The sequence below is a fragment of the Protopterus annectens genome, chromosome 9.part0, assembly GCF_019279795.1.
Source record: "Protopterus annectens isolate FY-2018-M chromosome 9.part0, PAN1.0, whole genome shotgun sequence".
NCBI classification, from domain to species: Eukaryota; Metazoa; Chordata; order Ceratodontiformes; family Protopteridae; genus Protopterus; species Protopterus annectens.
This window is the reverse complement of record NC_056743.1, coordinates 36775410-36789580: the sequence shown is the minus strand read 5'-3', so window position 1 is coordinate 36789580 and position 14171 is coordinate 36775410.

Here is a 14171-nt window from a genome sequence, read left to right as displayed (position 1 = left end):
GTTCGACTGCTGAATCCTACACTAAGGCACTGTATGAGCACATCCACTCGTGCATGAATCTCCTCCAAAAAAAGGAAGCCAATCTGGTGGTCCCCTGCCATAAACAAACTATACAACAGAAGGAAGAAACTATGGCAGAAAAGAGGAAAATCCCAGGATGCAAAAAAACTCCCTTACCAGCCTCAGTAAGAAGCTGAGATCCCTCATAAAATCCTCCAAAACTAGTTACGAAAATAAAATTGCCAAAGATTCCAAAGACAACCACTTATGTCAAGAATCTAAATGGCAATGCTCAGATCTGCTCTGAGCTACAACAGAATGGCATTAAATATACTGATCCGAAGGATATTGCCAATATCCTGGCAGATCAATTTAGTGCCAACTTCACCCCCCTCTCACCCCCTAAAGGGCCTATCTCAATACCAAAAGATTGCCAAATTCCGGTAATCACGGCCACACAGGTAGAAACCTCACTCTCCAAAGCTAAGAATACAGCATCCATGGGACCAGATGACATCCTGGGCTGTGTACTACATGGACTACAAAATAAACTGGCACCTCACCTAAATGTCATGTTTAATCATGACCTCACCTCAGGCTTAGTGCCCACTGAGTGGTGCACAGCTACAGTTATCCCACTCCACAAGGGGGGATCCTCCTTGGATCCCGGGAACTACCATCCCATCAGTCTGACAAGCCTGATCTGCAAGGGCATGGAATGTATTATCATGGAACTTATAAACAAAGACATTGGCAACCTTCAAACACTGGACCCCACCCAGCCTGGGTTCATGAAGGGCCAAGCTTGTCTCCTGAAACTGATTGACTTCTTCGAATCAGTCTACAGAGCTGTGGACGAGGGTAAGGCAGTCCACACAGCCTATATGGACCTTGCCAAGGCCTTCAAGACCATCCCCCACTCTGGAATCATAGATAAACTTGCTAAGCTGGGCATAAATCCCTACGTCACTTGATGGGTTGCCAACTGGCTCACTGATAGAACCCAGACTGTAAAAGTAGCCGACTCCAAATCCAGCTCTAGACAAGTGACAAGTGAAGTCCCTCAGGTTTCAGTCCTGGGACCACTCTTGTTTAGCATCTACTTCTCTGAAGTACAGGCCAACAAGTGACTCTGGCTAACTAAATTCGCAGATGACTGCAAACTGGGAGCCATTATTGAAGTCCCCAAATGATGTGGATATTCTACAAAAGGGCCTTACAGAAACAGATGCTTGGTGCCAGAGCCATGAATTACCACATAGGTGGCAGTACACTAAACACTGAAAGTGTGGTGAGGGACTTAAGGACACAGGTGGACAGTGGTCTCACCTTCGATAACCACATCGCCACAACAGTCAGGAAATCCTTCTATGTGGCAGACCTCATCACTAAGGGCTTTTCATCCAGAAAAAAGGAGGTCATTGTCCCACTGTACTCATCCCTCATTAGACCTAGACATTAGACATATAGTGCAACTCCTTGTTTGGTATGTACCTCACAAGATATCTGCAACAGCTGGAAAGGCCGCAAAAATACCTCACTAAAAGAATCACAGGCCTAAAGCAGATGCCCTATGCTGACCGTCTAAAAAAAACTCCAGCTTTACTCTGTGGCATATCGTCTGCTCAGGGGCGATCTCTGCTTAACATGCAAGGCCATGTCAAACCCTGAGCTGTTGGACATGCTCCACTTAAAGAAATCCCAATCCCTCAGAGTCACACGCTCCAGGGATCTAAACCTTGTCATCACAATGAACAAAACATGCTGGAGGGATAGGTTCCTGACCCAGAGACTCCCCATACTCTGGAATAGACTGCCCATACATGTCAAGCAGAGTGCCTTCTTGGCCCCCTTCAAAAGGTACCTTGACGATCAGATGGGAGATAGGAAATTCACCCTGGGGATCACATCAGTCACCCTGCTAGACAGGGAAATAAATATTGTGGGAAGAAATATCCCGGGAATTGTTTGGCTAGGCTTGTATAGGCCCTAGGGCCGATAGCCTAGTACCAACCTATGAACCTATGAACATTAATCTATGCACCAATCAGTGAACCATATGTAAAAATGGGAAAAGGGGTTCTGGATGGATGGATAAATCAAAAGTATTTCACAGTTGTGGCACATCTTATGAAAAAGACAGGTGGTGGGGGATTCATAAAGATTAACATGAGGTGTACACTATGTGTACACCTTGAGGTAACTCTTCTGAATTAAAGAACAACCCTCTGACAATGCGTTTGCTATCTATTCACCCAGAAAGGTTGCACAAAGTGTACCTATATCGTACACTTTGTGGTAACCATTATGAACTCCCCCCAGCTGTCTGGTACTTGCATATGTCCTAAATTTGGAAATGCATTTGAAAGAGTTGAAGTAAGACTAAGATAAAATTACTGATCTACAACTTGATGTCAAACCATTAATTACCAGTTGTGCTATAAAAAATATTACATTTTAATACAAGAAGTCTGCATATTTTCTACTGCAATATATGTCTATCTAAACATGCAAAACATTTTTAGCACTTTCATGCTTCCTTTTTCACTGATTTTCCCCAATACCACTAGCATAGGTTCATAGGTAGGTACTAGGCTATCAGCCCAAGGGGCTAAGTAAGCCTAGCCAACAAGGTTCCCTGGCTTACGCCAGCCAAGAAAGTTAATTTCCTGTGCCCCTGTCAAACAAAACCACAGAAGTGATCCCCGGGGTGTATTTCCTATTTCCCATCCACTCATCAAGATTTTTCTTGAAGAGTGCTATGAGGAACTTTGCTTGACATAGATGGGTAGCTCGTTCCAGAGTAACTGTATGAAACAGAAATTCTTCCTTTCACTAGAGCAGTGGTTAAAGATATGCTGTGCATCACCTAATCTTTCCACTGCAGCCTTTTGTATCTTGAAAAGCCTGTTATAATATGAAATGTCTGCTGTATGAAGGATCAATATTTTAGAAACAACTAGGACGGTGCAGAGGAACTAAGGCAGTTAAACTACAAATGAAAATCAGTGAAATCTAGGGGATTTATCATCCTGGTTTATTGATTGTGTAGCAGAGGTGATTAAAATTAATTAGGCATTAATGTGCGTACATAATTATGTAACCCCACCCACTCCAATGGAATTGTGGCATACCAATTTTCAAATGCAAACTGAAAAACAGGCAACCAAAATATGGCACCAGAGTCCCCCTGCAGCCATTCCAATATCCACTACCTGGCTATTTCGCCCTATTTACCATAAACACTAATGTGTGCATACTGCTTTACTTCTACAATGATTATTTGCATTTTATTTCTACATTTTACAGCACAACAATGCACAAACACATCTGCTAAACAAAGCAATACTGTCTCACAATGAAAATAGACTTTGCATTAAAACTTCTCTACCCTTGAAACTTACATTCATTGAAACAGCATTGAAACCCACACCACATCCAAAGAAAATGCATCTGGCCAGTGGTGGATAAATACTACCTTTGGGCTGTTTTCAAATCATTGGCCCCTTGCATACAAAAACAAGAAACATACATCTGTTATTTTCTTTGATACACCTTCCTGACTTTATTAAATTAAATCCCTTGTGACCTTGTATAATACAATACACTTGTTACAGCGCATTTTAAATTCACTGTTTGAACATTTTTCCAGTAGGCTGTACTGTAGGCAATGAAACAAAATGCATGAACCAATAATGACAAAACTTCCCAATTCAGAACATTTCCATCATAAAAGTCTACTTCCACACCCACATTATAAATAGAATGACAGTAGTGTAAGCCATAGGCATCTTGCACAGCTTCTTGCACTTATTTTCAATTTCATTTTTTTTGGGGGGGGGGCAAAAGATCAAAAAACAGGGACACATTTTAAACATTGCTTGTATAATTTTGTAAAGTTGGTAGAATAAAATGTTGTGTTACCACCATGCATTTCACTGGCAAGTCTTGAACCCAGGACCCCATGCACTACAGTCAGAGCAACATACTATGCCAAATCAGCAGCTTCCTGAAAAATAGGAAGACTGAAACTTAATGGCTATCATTTAGTGAATTCATTTCTCACCACAGCTCTAAACCTCTTAGCACAAAAAAACATGGGCAAAGCTCTGAAACTTAATGGGTATCATTTAGTGAATTAATTTCTCACCACATCTCTCAATCTCTTTATTTATTTTATTTTATTTTACATTTGTTAACCGGGCTAGTCTAGCTGGATATATGTCCATTTTCAGTAGAGGCCCGAGGAGAAAAGCTCCACACATACTAAATTTCAAAGGGACAATTTACAGAATAAAAAATTAAGCACACTCTTAGCACAAAAAAACCTGGACAAAGCTCACAAGTGGTGTTGGCTAGGGACTTTAGGCTCTTTTTACCCTGTACCCAAGGTACAGGATTTGAGCCTGAGTACCTCTAGCCACCAGGTGTATTACACACACACACACACACACACACACACACACACACACACACACACACACACACACACACACACACACAAACACACACACTCTAAAGGTCGATTTCCTTATTGAAGTCTTCATTTCACATCTAGAGTCTTCATTCCGCTGATAAACTTCATTCTGCTGATAAAGATCCTGTACCAGCAATTGCGTTCCAATCCAATCCTGCACCAGCAATTCGTTACTGCTGGCATTTTGTATCCGATAAAGATATATTGTTGCTGTTCCCGCTCGCATTTGAGCAGCCAGACCAGCTGGAAATGCGTGAGCTCCTTGAGCTCAATTCCAACAGGCTGGTAGCCCTACGTGATGACGCCAGCTCTACCAGAGCGAAAAATTAAAAACAAAAGAAAAAATGGGAAATGAAGGGTTGCTACTCGAGAATTGTGGCACCCCTTCTTTTGAACACCAAAACCCGGTAAAAAATGAGTAATCTGGTATGGTTGGGAGTTATGGGGGCAAAGACCCATGTGGCACATATGCAGGGGCTTTGCCCTCTGAAAAAAGTATTCACTGATTTATTTTCAACTTGTGTTACTTTGTTGCATCTCTTTAGTAATGCGATTCAGAATCATATTTATCCTTATTGTGAAAGTTCTTCTTGCATTTCATTTATGTTGCAGATTATAAAGGTGCCTTTGATAAACAGGATACGTATAACCTAGGACTATCTTATGATTATTCATCAGTGATGCACTACCCAGGGTAAGTAGAAAACGTTTTTTAGGATTTTACAAAGAATGGTGCTGAAAATATCTCTTAAAGCATTTAATTGTGTTATGTTACTCATTAAAGGACTACAGCTAGAGAAAGTATAACATACAATGCCATGGAACAGCTAGTCACTGTTCCCACGAGAGGAGAAAATATACTAGATCTCATTATCACAAACATGGGGACAAAATGCTCCACACCGGAAGTATATCCCTCATTGGTGAGATCTGATCATAAACTAATCTTACTGGAAATCCACATCCCGCCCCCACCCCAAACAAAAAAGACCACAGTGAAGAACTTCTCTAAAGCAAACTTCACACTACTCAAGACTGGTGTGGTATCCTTCAAGGCCCCTGTGACAGTGGAAACCACAACCCAAGCTGCGGAAGCCCTTACAAATGCCTTCTATGAACACCTCCAGGACTGCATGGATCAGGCAATCCCAAATAAAACCAAGACTCTTTCCACAAAGGGCAACGTCCAGTCTGGTGGACCCCAGCCATTAACAAACTTTACAATAAGAGGAGAAAGCTATTACATGATAGAACAAAATCCATAAAAGGGAAGTCACCCTGATCATTATTAGTAAAAATATGAGCACTCATAAAATCAACTAAGGCCAATTTTGAGAGAAAAATTGCCATGGATTCAAAGGACAATCATAAGGCCTTTTTCAGCTATGTTAGGAACCTGGGTGGAAACTCCCAGATATGCTCAGAATTAGTCCAAAATGATACAAAAATCACTGAACCCACAGACATTGCCAACATACCGGCAGACAGGTTCAGTGCAAACTTCACCCCTCTCCCCCCCTAAAGGAGAGATAACTATCCCAGCGGAGTGTAGCCCCCCAGACATCTCAAATGCGCAGGTGAAAGCTGCCCTCTCTAAAGCTAAAAACACAGCATCAATGGGACCGGATGGTGTCCCCGGCTGTGTGCTACACGAGCTAAATGAATTAAACCCGCACATAAGGCAGCTGTTTAATCTCAGCCTTACCACAGGATACGTGCCCAAGGAGTGGCGTACGGCAACTGTGGTCCCACTCCACAAAGGCGGTGCCTCTACGGACCCTGGTAATTACCACCCCATAAGCTTAACAAGTCTAGTCTGCAAAGCTATGGAGAGGATCATAATGGAGCTCATAAACAAAGATATAGGGGACTTGCAGACATTGGACCCGACCCAGTTTGGCTTCGTCAAGGGAAGATCATGCCTTTTGAACTTGGTTGACTTCTTCGAAACAGTCACCAAGGCCATTGATGAGGGAAAGACAGTCCATACAGCCTACCTTGACCTTGCAAAGGCTTTCAACACAATACCCCACTCGGGTATTGTAGAAAAACTTACCAGCTTAAATGTAAATCCATATGTCACAAGATGGGTTGCAAACTGGCTTAAGGACAGAACCCACAGGGTTAGAGTTGCTGGCGCTATGTCAGACTCCAAACCGGTCACAAGTGGTGTCCCACAGGGCTCGGTCCTTGGCCCCCTATTGTTCGGCATCTACTTCTCAGAAGTACAGGCCAACATGGGAGGACTTTGCCTGTCAACGTTTGCAGACGACTGCAAACTGGGCCATAGTGGAAAGTGCATCAGACACGGATATCCTTCAGAAGGGACTCACGGAAACAGATAGCTGGTGCCAGAGCCATGGCCTGAAGTTAAACGCCAAAAAATGTATACTCATACCCTTTGGGAAAAACAAGGTAACCCCAAGCTACCATATAGGTGGCAATCCACTAAGCACAGAAGAGGTTATCAGGGACCTGGGGACCCAGGTTGACAGTGGCCTTTCTTTTGACACTCACGTTGCTAAAGTGGTTAGAAAGACCTTCTGCATTGCCCACCTGATCATGAAGGGATTTACATCCAGATCTAGTGAGGTCATTGTTCCCCTGTACTCTTCACTTATCAGACCAATGATAGAGTACAATGCCCCATTCGGGATGTATCTCGCCAGACATCTGCAGCAATTGGAGAGACCCCAAAAGTTTCTCACCAAAAGGATAAAGGGACTCCAAAATCTGTCATATGCTGCCAGATTGAAGAAACTCCAGCTCTATTCAGTCGCATACCGTCTGCTCAGAGGTGACATGTGCCTGACATACAAGGCCATATCCAACCCAGAATTAATGGACGTGCTCCACCTCAAAAAATCCAAATCCACCAAAACCACTAGAGCAAGTGACTTAAACCTTAGCACGGATATAAATAGGACGTGCTGGAGGGATAGATTTATCACTCAGAGACTCCCTATGCTGTGGAATAGAGTCCCGGTCCATGTGAGGCACAGCACCTCGCTGGCTCTGTTCAAGAGAAATCTTGACCTGTGGATGGGAGATCGTAGGTTTAGAATCATCTCTGTGTCACTGCTGGACAGAGGCACAACAAACTAATGGGTACAGTATTTTTTCATATAAGGGGTGGCGTAAGCCACAAAAATTCGGGCTAGGCTTATAAATGCCTTGGGGCAGATAGCCTAGTATAAACCTATGAACCTATGAACCTATATCTTGAACTCAGATTCATTGCAAGAATAACTGCAACTTTTATCTCAAAGGTTCGATCTGCGAATGAAAAAAAAGTTTTTGCATGCAAAGTTTAATTTTTGTCAGTTGCACCAAAATTGATTCTATAACTTTATTTCCACTTTTCCTTTAATTTAACCTTCCAAGAATAAACTTGACATAAGCAACAGCAAATTAAACAATCAAAGAAGGGTACTTTGAAAATCATCTACATCCTGCCAGACAACCTGTTTTATTAAATAGTCTGTGTAAACCCTGACTTTGTGGCATAGAGAAATGAAGCCCTGAATATGACCCAAACAACAAGAGTCTAAACAATGGGTTGGGCACTGAAACAAGTGGGGTGAGGGTTGGGCATTGAAACAAGTGGGGTGAGGGTTGGGCATTGAAACAAGTGAGGTGTGGGTTGGGTGCTGAAATAAGTGGGGCAGGGGTTGGGCACTGAAACAAGTTGGGTGTGTGTTGGGCACTGAAACAAGTGGGGTGTGGGTTGGCTGTTGAAACAAGTGGGGTGGGGGTTGGGAGGGTGGGACTGAGTGGTGGCTGATAGCAGCTTGCTCATTCTTGGGGGTGGGTGGCTTTTGCGGCATTCTGTTGGAGAAGTACCTCACAGCATGCGCAGTAGCAAATCCTGCCCTAAACACGCCTCTAGGCCAGCAATTCCTGGAGGTGTGTGGAATCTGCTGAATATTCATTCCTGTGCCGAAGTGCCGAACTGTTGTTTTTTTTTTACTTTGGAACAAATCCGAGTGTTAGATTTTACAGGTACTTCTGTAATATTAGGAATGCTGAATATTTATTCCTGTGCCAAAGTACTGAACTGTTGTCTTTTTTTTACTTTGACACATTCTGCAAAATTACCGCCACCCCCCCTTTCTTTACAAGTGTTGTGCAACAGTGCTGCTACTATCTTCTTAAAACATTTTCAGGCGGTAAAATGTAACAGTAGGTAACAGCACTGTTGCACAGCCTGTGCTTAACTGGTCACCTGTCCTTAAGGCATCCGCATCTGTAAAGAAGTGGGAGGTGTGGGGGCACAGCACCCCCACAAGTGGGTGCAGAGGGCTTGCCCCCTGCAAAACAGAGTAAAAGTAATATTTTTTTTTCCTCTTTAACTGTGCGACTAATGGATGCGTGCGTGAATATTCAGCAGTTTCACATGACGTGACATGCAAATTAGCATGCCTGCCAGTCATAGGGCGTTTCCACGCCCATTTTCTCTGTCAATCAATATCAACACACCCATACATGCGCAGAACTAAGCACGAGGTACTTCTCTAATAGAACGCTGCTTTTGCTTGCTACTTGGCTGAGACCTAAATGAAGTATTGTTTTTTTTATCCATGGAAAATGGGCCTACTGATCACATGCTGCCATCGTGTATGTACACTGGCTGAAATGTCAGAATGTGAAGGCACAATCCTACACAGGTAGCACTTACTGGGGTTCAAATGAGCTACAGCAAGGAGAGAGAGAGAGACAGAGACCTCCAAGGGGGTAGGGTAGGCTGCTGTGCCAGACATGAAAGCTGACCCACTTCCTATCACCAGGCACTGACCAGAGGGCACTCTGGGTAGGAATGAATAGATTGTACAACTTTTGCTAGCATAGTAAGCATGGCTGTTACTCTCCCCTTGTCCCACTAGAATGAATAAGCCAACTGGGTAAAGGCAGTGGAAGTGGAACCACTGGGCAGGCCTGATGGAGATAAAAAAAAAACTTTTTTGCAGCAAACTACTAGATTTACTAAGAGGTAAGCACAGCTATGTTTTAGAATATGTGAATATACCTGCCCAAGAGTCTTCAGAATGTCAGAATGTTGATATGACTAAATTGAAGCAAAAGTATTACTACTTTGTCAGAGCAGCAAGTTGGATGGCTGATTAATTAAAGTATGAATCTTTAGTAAACGACACTCATGACTGTATCACAAAAGGTCCAAATACTCAAAAGTGAATGGTTTTCAGAAATAGCAAAAACATTAACAAATGTGTTTTTGCAGGGATACCAAGATACCAAAATCTTATTATTTAAAAGTGAAACTCTACAGTTGCATATTAGTAACTAGAGCGTTGATAACAACCGTCTAACAATAGACACAGTACATGCCTTAAATGCTAAACACTATAGAATATACACCAGATACAACGAACCAGAATACAAACATCCCCGTGGTACAAAATGCATTGTGATAGGGTTAGGTATAGGGTTTAGGGCTGGAGTTAGCATTTGGGTTAGGGTTAACAGACACATATTACAGGGAAGCTTTGCTAACTAATCCTAATTCTAACTCCATTCCTGTCCTTAACCCTAACAAGAACTGGGACACACACACACACACACACACACACACACACACACACACACACACACACACACACACACACACACACGAAACATTCAGTATTTGAGGTATTGCTACTTTCTGACACACTCGCAAATCATACTTGTGAGATGGAAGTCGGTGTTCTTACTTTCATCAGATCATGTTTGATTTAGTGATAGGAAACCATTAATCACTAGTATTTTGATCACATGCCTCACTCCCAGTCAGTTACTGCCATTTTAGATATGCAGTACTTATCACTAGTGAGATAACAGTCAGCTGCTGCAGTTTTAGATATGCAGTACCACTTATCACTAGTGAGATGACAGTCAGTTACTGCAGTTTTAGATATGCAGTACCACTTATCACTAGTGAGATGACAGTCAGTTACTGCAGTTTTAGATATGCAGTACCACTTATCACTAGTGAGATGACAGTCAGTTACTGCAGTTTTAGATATGCAGTACCACTTATCACTAGTGAGATGACAGTCAGTTACTGCAGTTTTAGATATGCAGTACCACTTATCACTAGTGAGATGACAGTCAGTTACTGCAGTTTTAGATATGCAGTACCACTTATCACTAGTGAGATGACAGTCAGTTACTGCAGTTTTAGATATGCAGTACCACTTATCACTAGTGAGATGACAGTCAGTTACTGCAGTTTTAGATATGCAGTACCACTTATCACTAGTGAGATGACAGTCAGTTACTGCAGTTTTAGATATGCAGTACCACTTATCACTAGTGAGATGACAGTCAGTTACTGCAGTTTTAGATATGCAGTACCACTTATCACTAGTGAGATGACAGTCAGTTACTGCAGTTTTAGATATGCAGTACCACCTATCACTAGTGAGATGACAGTCAGTTACTGCAGTTTTAGATATGCAGTACCACTTATCACTAGTGAGATGACAGTCAGTTACTGCAGTTTTAGATATGCAGTACCAGTTATCACTAATGAGATGACAGTCAGTTACTGCAGTTTTAGATATGCAGTACCACTTATCACTAGTGAGATGACAGTCAGTTACTGCAGTTTTAGATATGCAGTACCACTTATCACTAGTGAGATGACAGTCAGTTACTGCAGTTTTAGATATGCAGTACCACTTATCACTAGTGAGATGACAGTCAGTTACTGCAGTTTTAGATATGCAGTACCACTTATCACTAGTGAGATGACAGTCAGTTACTGCAGTTTTAGATATGCAGTACCACTTATCACTAGTGAGATGACAGTCAGTTACTGCAGTTTTAGATATGCAGTACCACTTATCACTAGTGAGATGACAGTCAGTTACTGCAGTTTTAGATATGCAGTACCACTTATCACTAGTGAGATGACAGTCAGTTACTGCAGTTTTAGATATGCAGTACCACTTATCACTAGTGAGATGACAGTCAGTAACTGCAGTTTTAGATATGCAGTACCATTTATCACTAGTGAGATGACAGTCAACTACTGCAGTTTTAGATATGCAGTACCATTTATCACTAGTGAGATGACAGTCAACTACTGCAGTTTTAGATATGCAGTACCACTTATCCCTAGTGAGATGACAGTTACTGTAGTTTTAGATATGCAGTACCACTTATCACTAGTGAGATGACAGTCAGTTACTGCAGTTTTAGATATGCAGTACCACTTATCACTAGTGAGATGACAGTCAGTTACTGCAGTTTTAGATATGCAGTACCATTTATCACTAGTGAGATGACAGTCAGTTACTGCAGTTTTAGATATGCAGTACCACTTATCACTAGTGAGATGACAGTCAGTTACTGCAGTTTTAGATATGCAGTACCATTTATCACTAGTGAGATGACAGGCTATGATTAACTGTGGCATAAGATATGACACAAAATCAAAGTTTGCTGTGTAAAACAAGAAATATTTTGAACTGTCACAGTAGAAGTTGTGTGTCACCGTCTTCTCCTCCAGTGACCAGACTACTATTTGATCTCAGGTCATCTGGGTCCTGGTTAAGACTCAGTCTTCATTTATACCACATTTAGTGTTGGATACCAATAACAAAACATTGATATATTTATCCATTTCACAGCTTTCTATGACATTATTTTATTCTAAATACACCAAAGTATAAAATTCTGTTAAAAATGATACATTAGATCGTCTTCAATAGTAAGAGTTATTGTAGTCTTCAGGAATGCAGAAAAAGACCTACCAACTGCTCTGCAGAACAAAACATAAAAAATATGCATTGTAATTAGAAGTGCTAATCCTTATGTACTCAGCTGATATGTCACTTGTAGAAGCAGTGGGTAAGCCTCGTCTGACATGTTGTTTTGTATACAGTTTCATATTATCCAGCTAACAACCTGAATGGTTAAAATGGAATTGCCTGGAAAGAATAGATTAAGCCCCCTATGAAATCTTTGTGAGTGGTGGATATGATGTAATATGCAGAATATGAAGGGGCATAGTACTTCTGTTAGGGGTGAGGTAGATGATCATTTTTATGATGGCACATTTTCATTTTCCAAGTATTATCAGTGATTTCATGACCATAAATAATTGTTTTCATGAAGTAATATTTAAAACCCCATAGCTGTGGCTACATGCATGTTATTATAAACACAATTGGCTTCATTCTGTTTCCCACAGGTATGCCTTTGCAGTTGACTCTTCCAAGCCAACCATAGTAACAATCCCTATTCCAGGTATATCGATTGGTCAGCGTTATGGAATGAGCAACTTAGACCTGCAAAAAATTACTACACTGTATAATTGTGGTAAGTGTTTTATGAGTTTTTTTTTTTTTAGATTTTTATGCTGTAGAATTGCATTTAACTGAGTTTAGCTTATTTTTTATTTATTTTTTGGCATTTGTTTACCGGGAAAGTCCATTAGATCAAAAAGAGCCCATTTCAGTGGAAGCTGGGGAAGAAAAGCTCCACAAAAGCAATTTGTACATACTATTCAAAACAGTTAGTAAAACAAAAATGCATTGTAAAAAAACACAAAAATACATTATAAAAACACAAGTAATACAGAGAAATATAATACAAGGGAGAGATAATAGATTGATCCAGTCCAATTACAATATGATTCAAGGCACACTTAGGAGGTAGAAGCCAAAGCATTTGCATGACAAATACAGAGAAAATGTAAGAAACAAATATAATAGAACATGGCATATAAACTGAGTATATACAATTACCAGGTGTAGCTGGGTACAGGAAAGGCGAGTTAAGGGAAAAGAAAAGTATATAGAAAGTAAATAATATAGGAGAGATGAATAGGTTAAAGGATGAGGAAGGTGAAGTACTGCTTTATTAAAGCACCATTATTGGGGTTGTAGAACATAAGTAGCAGCTTTAATGGATGTTTCACTTGCAGTTACATATTTTTCAGTTTTACTATGTTAATGTCCCAGTCACCTCACTAATGACCGGGTCTATGTTAATAGTCAGAAATTTCTGAGCTATAGCTTGTTACAAAGAAGAATTAAAAGCAGAATTATTGGCAAAAGTAATACATTCTATTAGCAATTTTAGACATATATCACCCTTCCAAAGCAGTAAAGTAACTGTCATGACCTTGTAGTTATAAAATGCCTTATTTTCATTTATTTATTTAATTACTGGATTTGTTGACGTGGAAATTCTGACTGGTGTATTCAAAACTCACTTTCAACAGAGGCCCAGTGAGAAAAGCACCACATGTATACATTAACAAAAAGTAATTAGATTACAAACAAGTAAAATGCAACAATATTTCTTGGCATGTATATTAATTAGAGGAACACTCTTTAAGGATAACAGGCAGACAAGTATTACAAGTTGTGAAAGCTGGTGTTTCACTTTAAGCAGGTAAAATAAAAATAACAGATTTGGTGCTTAAAGAGTGAGGCCAATTTAGATGGTCAGTACTGGATACTGTGTGACCAGAAGTATACAGTTAGGAATTGTTGAGTGATAAAGATAACACAAATCAGGAGAAGGCTGAGCTGTGTCGGACTGTACAGAGGATGAAGAGTTGTGTGAAGTTACAGTAGGTGAGATGAGACTAGGAAGGGGAGTGAGATAATAACTCACATTCGAGGAACTATTACAATGGTTTCCTCATATCAGAGGAAAATTCATAGATACCCTAAATGGA